Source organism: Cavia porcellus, unplaced genomic scaffold (genome assembly GCF_034190915.1).
Source record: "Cavia porcellus strain 051 isolate PalLab524CR breed Dunkin Hartley unplaced genomic scaffold, mCavPor4.1 scaffold_5, whole genome shotgun sequence".
Lineage (NCBI taxonomy): Eukaryota > Metazoa > Chordata > Mammalia > Rodentia > Caviidae > Cavia > Cavia porcellus.
This window is the reverse complement of record NW_026947488.1, coordinates 88699846-88712164: the sequence shown is the minus strand read 5'-3', so window position 1 is coordinate 88712164 and position 12319 is coordinate 88699846. Positions and strand designations below refer to the sequence as shown.

At 34.3% G+C, this 12319-nt stretch overlaps 1 long non-coding RNA gene and 1 pseudogene across 1 annotated transcript in view; one reads left to right on the top strand and one right to left on the bottom strand.

The window, feature by feature from the left end:
- The window catches only part of LOC134475903 (uncharacterized), a 61978-nt gene that overhangs the window by 30240 nt on the left and 19419 nt on the right, over window positions 1–12319 (top strand). The window lies entirely within an intron of this gene.
- Window positions 10214–10637, bottom strand: LOC100730946 (ubiquitin-ribosomal protein eL40 fusion protein-like; annotated as a pseudogene).

Genomic DNA, 12319 nt, shown 5'->3' with positions numbered 1-12319 from the left:
AGATCATTTTATGATTTATATATAATTATCCATTTTTATACATTAAATATATGCAATATATTTATCCATTATCCTGCAGTAAAGCTAAAATAAAAAATATTCAACTTAAAAAAGTGATCTTGCAAGTAATTCGAACTAATGCAATCGCATATTTCAATCCATTTACTTTTGTTAAAAGTAAGCTGTGTATTTGAGAAATGTTTTAAGTGCATGATAAGCCTCTTGTCTGCATTGGCCTGGGATTCATTCACCACTACGATAGTTAATACTGTCTGGTCTTCCTGTTGGTAACGTCATAATTAAATTAAATACAAATATTTTCCTGGAAATTGCACTTTAGTAAAACAGACTTCCAGTAAGAAACAAAATAGAGACATTATGATAAATTACCTTTATAAATGCTTGAGGTATAGCTAAATGGTGGAATACATACCTGCAATGTATGATGCATATCAAGTTCTGGATTCAATATCTATATCCAAATACTATCCCAAAAATAGCTTTGTATACAATGTCTAGCTCTTAAGTACTTTGGAGTACTTTAAAATTTTCAGCACCTAATAAGTCCATAATTTTTATATGCATTGAAGATTATGCTCTAGAATCATTGTTCCAAGTATGTTAATGACCAAAAGAATAGTTTCATTGTCTTTTTTTTCAAGGTTATTCTAAATTTTCTGAGAAAAGAAAACAATTATATGATGAGTTATTTTGATATACAGTATCTGTTTCCAAGAATACCTGTGTATAAAACCTTCTCACAATTCACCTGTGTATATTGCCACCCACTAATATTGGATTTTAGAGTCAGTCCTAGATTTCTGCACATTGTAGTGCATTTTATTATCCTTTTAAAGGATCTGTAATTGTGAGGTTAGGTGGAATGATAATCATGGAAACAGATGATCCTAAGCCATTCTATACCTATGTATGTACGTAAATGTATGTTCAATACATACATTTAAAGTAAAAGCTGAGAATAAGATTAAACTACTTTTAGACCTATATCAAGGCCAAAGGCAAAGAAAGACAATTGAAATTGTGCTTATTTTGTAACTTTATAGTGCAAGAACTTTCACCATAGAAATTTCTATTATATCCTGTAAAGACATTCATTTACTATTTTTGTTTACTTGGAATCCTGAGCAGTTTTCCAATGATTGGTTAAAACATTATTAATATAAAACTTTCTTAAATGTAAATTTTATGATATTTATTCATATTTTGATTTAGTGAAAATAGAGGACAGTAATATTCAGTAACATTTTCAAAGTTGAACAGCTATTCAAGGTAAATCTAATTCAAAGCAAACTATTTAATTTCAAAATGTCTGAGCAAGTAATCACGCCTTATTCTCTATGAAAAATTTGAAATTAAAATGTGTGTTTTGGGTTAAGACCTTACATAGCATAATATTTTTAACAAGTCAATGCAGTGTGGCCCAGTTGAGAAATCGGGATAGGTTCTTGGACAGAGTGACAGCTAGTGTACATATGCAGGTCTCTGAATGTCAATGTAAGGATGTTGCTTTTAATCATGATTGTCTGCATGGCTATCATCAAGACTCCTAGAATGAGTGAAGCATGTTCCTGGATGTGTCTGGTGAATCCTAGAGACAGTAACCTTGGCGATTATACCTGACTCCTGGTGCCTGCCAGCCTTGTACTTTTTCTAATCTGTGCCACCAACATGATGTTCCTCCTGCTTCGGAGCCAGGTGAACCTGGTCTGAACCCTCAGCTATGCTGAGATAAATAAACCTCTTCTCCTTTATATTGCATATGTCAAATATTTTGTCCCAAAACAAGAATACAGAAAATTGGTTGCAAGCAAGAGAGAACAATGCTGTGACTGAACGCAATCACACTGATTTAGAAGCCTTTGGACCTGGTTGTGAGGAAGAATCAAGGGTGGGATTGTGGATCCATGCCATAGAAGCCCTAAATTACTGTAAGCTCAGCATGATGGATGATTCTGGTCACTGATCAGAAAACCAGAATGCTTGCAGAAATGAATTCTGCCAGTACTGGCTAGGTTCTTAGGGTTTAGTTGGAAATATAGACTCTGTCTGGTATTAGATTAGTAATCATACACATTACACTCTGGAAAAATCTTGCTCTACATTTTCTCTATGTCCTACAACATTATATGAGGGTGAATTAAAAATGAAACACTACTGTTCATTAAATATTTATACTGTACGATGACATTGGTTTAAACTACATGCATAGTGAGAATCTTGAGCCAGGAACAAAGCACATGAATTTGAAAATCTTAATTCTGCTTAAAGAGTAGTGGCACATACATGCTTTACTGAAAGGAAGAGTTGAAACAGGATGATCACAAATTCAAACCCATAACAAGGCAGCAAAACAAGACTCATTTCTAAAGTAAAATAAGAGAAGATAAAATAAATTAAAGAAGGATGAGGGGTAAAGATGTAGGTCAGCACAGAGACCCTGGCCTTAATCTCTAGTTCATAAAAAATGAAAAAAGAGAAAAAGTGCCCCTTATATTTAAACCTGAAAAGAATTATACATAATGTTGAGACCAAATAATAAAACTTTTGTTTAAATATGAAACATGCAAAAACATTTTGCAACAAAGATTTTAACAAAACTTTTATATTGCTGCACATCCTTAAAATACTACTTCACAAGGTGCAGTTTCTACAGACAACTTTCGCGTGAATACAAATGTGTGAGTATTTTAATTGAAAAATATACAAGAGACTATAGATAATGCTTCATTTTTATCAAAAAAATAGGGAAAAATTTATTGTTTTGATTCTGGGCTGAAGAGGAAAATATATTATTTTCAGACCCTACAGATGGAAAGATATAAGTGAAGTCAGTTACTAAAATCAATACAAGGTAGTAAATGAAATAACACTGTCAAAAAGACAGTAGAGCATCAGTTCTCTAAACGTTCTTTGTTTGAAGAGTAATGTTTTTTAAACTGATTGTTTTCATAGTCATATTTGAACTGTGCAATACTTTCGTGGTAAAAATTTACTAAAAAAAAGACAAACTGTGTTTAACAAAAAACAGTGTTTCTCTTTGGAGCTGTTCCTTTTTTCCTAGATCATTTAAAATTAAGACACTTTCTAAAATTACTATCAACCCAAAAACACAAGTGAGATTTAAATGGGTATCAAAATAGCTTGTAACTATTTTGCCCTTTGTCTGCCTTACTTAGTGTTAATGTAAGATGTAGAAAATTGAAAGCTGTGACTGCAAATGCCACAGAAAGATGAGGAGACAGAGTAAGAGGTATGACAGAAAACTATGGTGAGTTTTTAAATTTAAAAAAATTGCTTAAAATAAAAGATGCATCACTATTAATACCTTTAAAAAACTCCTCTAGCATTTAAAAACACTTATTCAATCATCTAGCCATTTTCTGAATCAATCCCAGAAGTCTTCTTCCTGAGTATCAGTCCAAAATGTTTTACCTTTCTGCTCATTTTGACTTTGAGAAAGAGCCAGAAATCACAGTGTCACAGATTCTACATAAGGTGAGTAAGGATGCACCATATGTTTTTTAGGAACCTGCCTTTCTGTTGCATGGCATGCGACAGCATCATTCACTATTTTTTGTTCACATCTTGCAGATATACCCACAAAGAAAGACTTCCAGAACTCTTTTGGAAAGTGTCAAGGGCAATGACATGAGTTCAAAGTGAGAGGAATTGACAGCAATGATTCTTTTGCTATAAAACATATTCTATAAAAAATTGAACATTCACCATGTGTTTTTATCACCTTTTAATGTTCTTTCTTTGTATCTAAAAACTTTATTATTTCATCTTCTATACATAATTTATTATTTGTGAAACTTTTTCATTTAAATGTGCATTCATTTGAAAAGTATCTCAGGGAACTCTTGTAGAAATTAAATTATATTGAAAATTGAAGTTAGTAAAAATATTGACTTTCATTTTGTGCATCTGCACTTATTTCCAAGTGTTCCCTGGAATCAATTCATATTCCTTCAGATAGCACCCATGGAACGCTTTGCCATCAGGATAATGGTTCATCACACCTCATCTGCAGCGCTGCCCAGCAGTGCTCTAGAGGATCATTTCCAATGTTACCTTGCTTTTCATATTATTACGCAAATTGACTGACTAAAGGAACAAGTTATTCATATCAAATACTGCTTCAAAAAGTGATAACTTTTCTTTTTACAAGATGAATTAACATTTTATTCAAGGGTTCATAGGGCTCCCACCCGAATCCAGTTTCATCCTCAGTTTGGTCTCTACTGTGATGTGAACAGATGCTGGAATGAGGTCACTTACATGTGGGTTAGCAAGGAGGGCACTAGAAAAAAAAGAGCAAAAATCAATCTAGACCATGATATTTCCCAAAAGTTTCATGGTAGCAAAATCTCCTTATTCATGAAACACAGAAAGGACCTGTGTAGTACCAGTTGAAAAGGTCATTCCACTCCACACAGCCCAGTCAGACAGTGTATCAGTCTTTTTAGGCTTAGCAATCTTCATTTCAATTTTTCCATCCAAGTTATGCTATCAATTATCAGTGTCCTTTGATTTGCTTCTTATCAAGTTACATGGAGGAAGGCAAAATAAATGATGCTTCTCTCTGAATCATTGCAAAATTTCTCATTTTGAATTAATCTTGTCTCTATAATTTCTTGCTACATCTTATTATAGATTCTTCTATTACCTTACATTCTATTCCTAAACAGCGACTACCCAATGACTTCCATGCCTATCATTCCCTCCTAACATTAAGAATATTGGAAGTAGTGTCCCATGTTTTATTCATTACTACACTTCACCCAGTGCTTCAGATTCTGTAACTTTATGGCATATCTGACACAAATTTGTTCGGGTATTTAGAAGACAGAGGAAATGGGGTTCATTACAGAGCTGCTGTGAAGTTTGAATTGAACAGAATTTGTAGGAAATTGTGCTTCCTGCTTGGTTCTTGAGCTGGTAGTTATTTTCTATTTCCCTTTAAGTGTTTCAGTATAATAAACGTCTTTGACACTTTGGAACATAGAATGAACTGTTTATTGAATATAAATATTATTTTTAACTTGTTCATATTTTTCTCTATTAATTTACTTCTGTTGCATGTGCTCTGGACTTTCTTTGAATGTTAATTATTAATATACTTTGAATGTTTAAGTTTCATGTCTTTCATATCCAAATTTTCCAGTGCCATAGCTACTGCCTGTCACAGATTATACACATGACTAGTGTTAACACTCTAGTATAATGAATGAATGCATTTTTCAATTTAGATATTTTGAAAGTTTTAAAGGATAGAAATAGGTTGAAGGAGATAATTTTGTTTTTAAAACACATATTTAAACTTTTAAAAATAAAGCCATTAATTTAAATTTTTCAGAAAAGGGCTGGGAACATTAAATTTGAATTATCCATTTAAATTGTATAAAGTAATTAAATATGTACAATACTAAAATGGCCAACATTAGTCAGTGAAACTATTTAATGTTTCTAAAATTATTCAGCCTACATTACAGTAATTTGGAAAGGCACTTATTGGAAAGTAGAGCAATGTGGGGCTCTTAGTATTAATAATACACTTCACTAATAGGAGACAGTACAATCTAAATTATTAACATATTTTTCTTATCTAGTGCTTATTGCATCATCTAATGAAATAAATTGATTTGTCTCAGTTTTGTTACTATTAGCTATACATGTATAGCATCAAGTATATTTCCATTATTAAAACTCCTACTGATGAAATCAACACTGAGTTTTAATAACTTAGGGAAAAATATCTATCACTCTCAGAGAATGTGTTCCATAATCACATAGTCATGTAGACAGACAGTAAGTCAGGATTCTTCTGTTGTCAAAAGTAGAACTGATACAATTGAAGTTATTTATCAGTTTGGTTCACTGATTATGCATTTTGAAACATGGAGTATATACATTTTATTACTGTGTATCAGACCACCCAAAATTCATCAGGTTAAATAAATATCATTATATTGTTTACAGTGTTGTTGGTTAGAAATTTGTACTGAATTTACCTGAGAAGTTCTACTGGTAATATCTAGAATTACAAAGATACTGCCAATTAATCTATTACTTACAGAATCACTTGTCTTTAGAACTGATTGGGACTGATTCATTTGCTGCATGCAAAACTAGGCAAGAAAGAGATGATCACTTAGAAGTCCTAGGGAAGAACCAAGGTTAAATTCTAGTGCACAAATGATACTGTTCTATTGGTCAAAATAAATCACATATGATTAACATCAATATGGGTAGAAGCTATGTAATGTTATTGATATTATCCATTGGCCATCATAACAACCTACCACCTCTACAAACTACATTTTGGGCATCAATCACTTCTGAATAATTTTAGATGTCATTTTCTTTTTAAAAAATAATTTACAATAATGTGTCAGCCACTTTCCCTTTACAGCACTTGTGACTTAAAGGAAGAGATGTTTATATTGGCTCGCGGTTGTTTATTTTGAGAGAACAAATCTAAATCATACATTCAAAATTAAGTTTCCTTTGAGATTTATGAAAGCAATAAAAAGCATGAGGTTAATTTCTTCACAACTTCTCCCACAATTGTCATCTTTTGTTTTTTAGTATTAGTCATTCCTATATAAGTGTAAGGTGATGTAATATTGTGGTGAAGATTTATAATTCACTGCTGATTAGTTTTGTGAAATTTAATGACGTTTGAATCTATGTGTTCAAAATATATTGAAAATCAAACTCCGAGATGATGGTATTAAGAAATAAATCTATTGACAGGTATTGACAGAGGCTTCCACACTCCCAAAGGGGAGTAGTACCTGTCATGAGAAGCTTCAGAGACAGGTCTGCCCATCCATTTCTAATCCCTTTCACCCTCTTTGTCCTCTCAGTTTTCTAAAGTGAGGATATGTGAAACACCCTGTCTAGGGTAGGTGGTAACACTTTCATCTGGCACTGATCTTAAAAACTTCCAGTTTCTGAACTATCAGGTATACATTTCTGTGATTTATAAATTATGCAGTTCAATGTATTTTTATAGGACAACTAACAAGGCACTATTTGTGTATTTTGGGGGGACAAATGTATATTCAAATCATTTTCATTATTTAAATCGTTATATTTGAGTATTTTATAGTGACGTTTTTTTCGTATTGGCGATCAAACTCAGAACCTTGGGTTTGCCAGGCAGGCGCTTGTGCCTCTGAGCTATATGCCCAGCCCTATTGTGGCATGCGTGTTACCATATGCATTTGCGACTGGTTGCCAAATTGTCTGATTCCGGGAAGAACACCCCCGTACATAAGTCACACGGAGTGGGTTTACTACTTACAGAGGAGAAGCATGGGACAACGGAAACCTGGAATTAATCGTGATTTGGTCCTTCAAGGCTCAGGAAATTCTTGGCTGTGATGGTCCACTTGCATCATAGCTGCAGAAAGTCGCCCACCCAGGGTTCAACCCTGTGTGGCTGTCCCTATACTGGGCTCAACCTTGAAGTTAGTTTAGTCCCCAAGGAGTGCCTGAGCAGAAATCAGTCTGGACCCACCAGCCCTGTCCTTACCACACAATGCTGCCTTTCTGACATATTCTTCTTCATTATTCTGGAGAACTGATATGAGAAAGGAAACAGAACTGAGCCAGTGCAAGGCCATCCAGGAACCTGCCCTGCAGCTCCTTGCAGACAAATGGCTTTCTTCCTATAGGTTGCTTTTCCACTCTGTGAATGACTTATTTTGCTGTGAAGAAGGTCATCAATTCCATACAGTGTGCTTTTTTTATTTTTAAAGTTTCGTGACTGTGGTTTGTTTTCATAATCAAAAACAGTAATTCCAAGCCCAATTTTATAAAGCTTTTCCTTTAAGTTTTCTCCCAAAAGTTTCAGTTTCCAGTTTTACATGAAGTTTCTAATGCTTTTTGAGTTGATTTTGTGTATGTTGTATTACAGATTCTATTCTCTCATTTATATCCACCCTGTTTTTCCACCACCACTTGCTGAAAAGCCTATCCTTTCCATGCTCAGTATGATCGACACCTTGACAAAGGTGGGTTAGCACATATACACAGATGTTCTATTCTTCGTTTACATTCTACTTCTTTTATGTTTTTTATGGCCCATTTCTTTTTATTAATCCGTGCTGTCTGTACCTAACACTTTACACTCCTCTGAAGGAGAAGGCGCCTGTACAATCACAGCTTGGTTCTGTTTTGTTCCCTCCCCTCATCACACGTCTCCCTCCTATTTCTTAGGATGCCCTTCCCATTATCATAGTCGCTGTTACTGTTTTTAACTCATGTTTATGAGATTATAATTCATCTTCATTGTGGGTACTTCCTATGTGCACCTAACCCGTCTTAGTTATTTTAATTCCTCCTCCTCTTTCTTTCTCTCTGTCCTCGCTTTGGTCCTCTGGGTCTCTTTCCACGTGCAGATGATTTGTCCGTATTATGCTGTGTCACTCCTTTATCTACTCTTTATTTCTACTGTCTCTTATTCAAAGGAAAGCCACAATACAGTATTAAAGCTTGTGTGTCTAATTTATTTAGCATAACATACTTTCTAAATGTATCCATTTTTCTAAAAATGTCTCTAATTTTTTCCTCTTAAGGTCCAAGTAGTAGTCAGTGTGTATTTAATTAGCACATTTTCTTTATTCATTCATTCATTTATGGACAGGTGCATGTCTTTCTTTATTCTAACATCAGACCATTTTAATTACTGTAGCGTTCAGTACATTTAAAAGCAGAAAATTGAGACTTTTAACTTTGTTCTTCTTTCTCAAGGTATCATTAGTTCTTCTGAGTACTTTGGATTTCATACAAACTTTTGGATTTACTTTTTCTGTTTCAGTGAAAGACACCATTGAGATTTTTATGGGGATATCATGAATCTGTAACTGCCTTTCGTGTGAATAGTTTAATACCGTTTCTTTGAATCAAAGAATATGAACCGTCACTCCATTTATGTTTTCTTTGATTTCTTTCAGTATTTTTGTTTGTTTTAAGTGTGTGTCTTTCCCTTCTGTTCAAACTGATCCCTATGTATTTTATTATTTCTGATATTATTAATAGGATTGTTAATTTAATATTTTTTAGAATCTTCATTGCTACTTTTCAAATCTTATTTTTATGGTGATTTTATATCAAGTAACTTTAATTTATTTGGTTGTTTGAGAATATTTGGTGGAATCATTATGGTTTTGACTTTTCTTCTGTTTATCTGCTTTTAGTTATTTATTCAATCCTAGGAATTTAATCCATTTAATTACACTGAGTTGTATCTGTAGTATATTTTGCATTTAGACAGATTCCCTAGGACTCCAGGTTGTCCAAGCTGGGGACTAGCTATCCTCCTACATCAGTTTCAGAGTGCTGGGATTACAGATGTGTAACAGAAGGATTTTCTATATTTAACTTTATATTATCTCCAAGCAAAGACAATTTATCATCTTCCTTTCTAACTTACATGTTTTATGTTGCTTTTTCATGTCTAATAGCTTTTGCAAGGATTCAGTACTAAATGGAGTAAAAAAATCACAAAAATGAATATCTCTAACTTTCTGCTTTAGAGGAATAGTTTTTAATTTTTAATCATTATATGATGTTATCTGTCTGCAATTATGTGACACTTGTTACGTTAAGGCACATTCCTTCTTTTCTTACTTTGAGTATTTCAATCATGAATACGCTGAATCTTGTCAAACGTTTCATTTGTTGTACTGACATGATCATTTGCTTTTATAATTGCACATTGTTTGAATAAAAACTAACATTACCACTCCATAAATTAGTGTGGAGGTGTATAAAAATATAAATACTGACTTACTAAAGTTGCCCAGCTGTCCTGTTTACAGGGATGTATGTATGAAAGTACTGAAATCAGTATTTTAATAGGTTTCTACACTCTCATATTCCTTGCAGCATTATTCATAAAAACCAAGGTAGAAACAAAAGAGAAGTCTATGGAAAGATAAAAGAATTTAAAAATGTGGTACGTACATATACAGAGACATTAGCGTTACAGATGAAGGGAATTTCTGTACTTGTGATAACGTGAAAAACCTGAAGTTCTCTCTCTCTCTCTCTCTCTCTCTCTCTCTCTCTCTCTCTCTCTCTCTCTCTCTCTCTCTCTCTCTCGTCAAATGACGAAGACTTTATTCAGGCGCTGAGGCCACGGTGCCTAGTACCTGTTGGAGGGGAGGCCGGCAAGGCTTTACTTGAGCTTCTTCTTAGGGCGCAAGTTGTTGGTGTGGCCACACTTCTTGCGGCAGTTGAGGGCACGGGGGTGCAGGCAGGCATAGCACTTACAACAGATCATCTTGTCGCAGTTGTACTTTTGCGCCAGCTGGCGCAGAGACCGCTCAATGATCGAACCTCGCAGGTGCAGTGCCAGGTGCAGTGCCAGGTGCAGCGCCAGGTGCAGGGTAGTGGGACTCTTTCTGAATGTTGTAGTCCGAGAGAGTCCGACCGTCCTCCAGCTGTTTGCCGGCAAATACCAGGAGCCGCTGGTCGGGTGGGATGCCTTCCTTGTCTTGGATTTTGGCTTTGACATTCTCACTGGTGTCGCTGGGCTCAACCTCAAGGGTGATGGTCTTGCCCCTTAGGGTCTTCACGAATATCTGCATCTCTGCGTTCGCCGCTTGGCAGCCTCGTTGAAGAGAAAAAGTTGTGTTTGTATGATTTTGTCTAACTTATAGAAGTGGAGAACCCAATATGATTTTCAGGGTTTGAGGAAAGGGGGAATTGGGAATTATATTACTCCACAAAGTTAAAGTTTCGGTATGTAGTATTAATAAAATATAGAGATTGATTATACAATACAGTGCCTATCATTAACAATATGGTATTTGGCAATTATAGTGTATCATTGAGTAAATTTCATATTAATTGTTTTCACACATACACATACATACCAAAGGGAATTTTAGAATGTAATGGCTACACTTATTACGTTAATTTTGGTGTTAGAATCATATATATGCATGTTAATATTTTCAAATATTACACAAATTATGTGCAGATTTTTTAATACAATCTATGTCTCAATACAGTCATTTAAATCCTTTTAGAGTGAGCTCTAAAATGAAACTTGGATAAGAAGTTATGTTTATAAACAATAGATTTGAAGATGGAAGAAACTGCTCAAAAGACACTGGCTTGTGTCTGGGTGCTCCCCCAAGCCTCATGCCGTTATCGGGGTGGGCCTTTCAAAGATGGCTGAATCTAGAGTTCGTGACTTGTTCCTTGCCTGGCAGTGGGATTGGCAGTGTGCGTGCTGCTCCCACCTCAGGCGGGTGCTGGCATACAGTATAAGGGTTGCTTGCTTCTCCCCTTTGCCCCTTTGCTCTTGTTGCCTTTGGTGTCTTCCATTGCCATGAACTGTTTCCCCTTGGCTGTGTATCAGCCTGCCTTGGGACTAGCTGATTATGGATGAAACGTCTACAAACTGTGAGCAAAATTAATCTTTCCTCTCAATTTTAGATGTTGAATATTTTGTCTCAGCAGTGAGAGAAAAGTAACTAAACTGTAGATGACAGCTAAAATAATTATACTACTAATTTCTATTAATTCATTGAAAAGAATGCTTATATTGTTTGATCAACTTTGTGTGCCTGTATCGTTAAATCTGAGCAACTACTTTGAAGGTAATAATAGGCAATATATTAACCATTGTTAATTTCCTATTATCTTGTTTTGAAGCTCTGTATCGTAGTTTTTAGTGTTTTTTTCTCACATTAAAATTAAACAAAAAGTATGTTTTTCAGATATAATATGGGCTAACCAATAAAACTTCCATTTTGGATAAACATTGAATTATTTTAGTTTTAAAATGTGTTCTCAACATTACAATACAGAGTGGGTATCCTTTGTAAAATTTGGTAAATATAATGTGTATATCACAGCCTTGGTTTTAAAAGATACTCATATTCATGAAAAAGGAAAGTCATTTGTTAGTCATATTTGGAGAATATGAGATATTACTTATTTTTCAGAACTCCAGTAACTATTCTTATAGGATATCAGCTCATACAGGCAAACATGTATGTAATTCTTGCTGTATAATTATTTTATGGCAAACCAATTTATGCCATAAAGATTTTCATATAACTGGAGATTATGTAACTATTTCTTTTTTAATTTTTTTGTCTTTTTCCTTTTTATCGGTACCAGGGATCGAACTCACGACTGCCTGCTTGCAGGGCAGGCACTTATGCCACTGAGCTAAATCTCCAGCCCCGATGTAACTATTTCTTATCTAATAATATTTTTTTGTACATTTATGATTATGGCATCCATTTTGAAAATATTTAATTTTGTC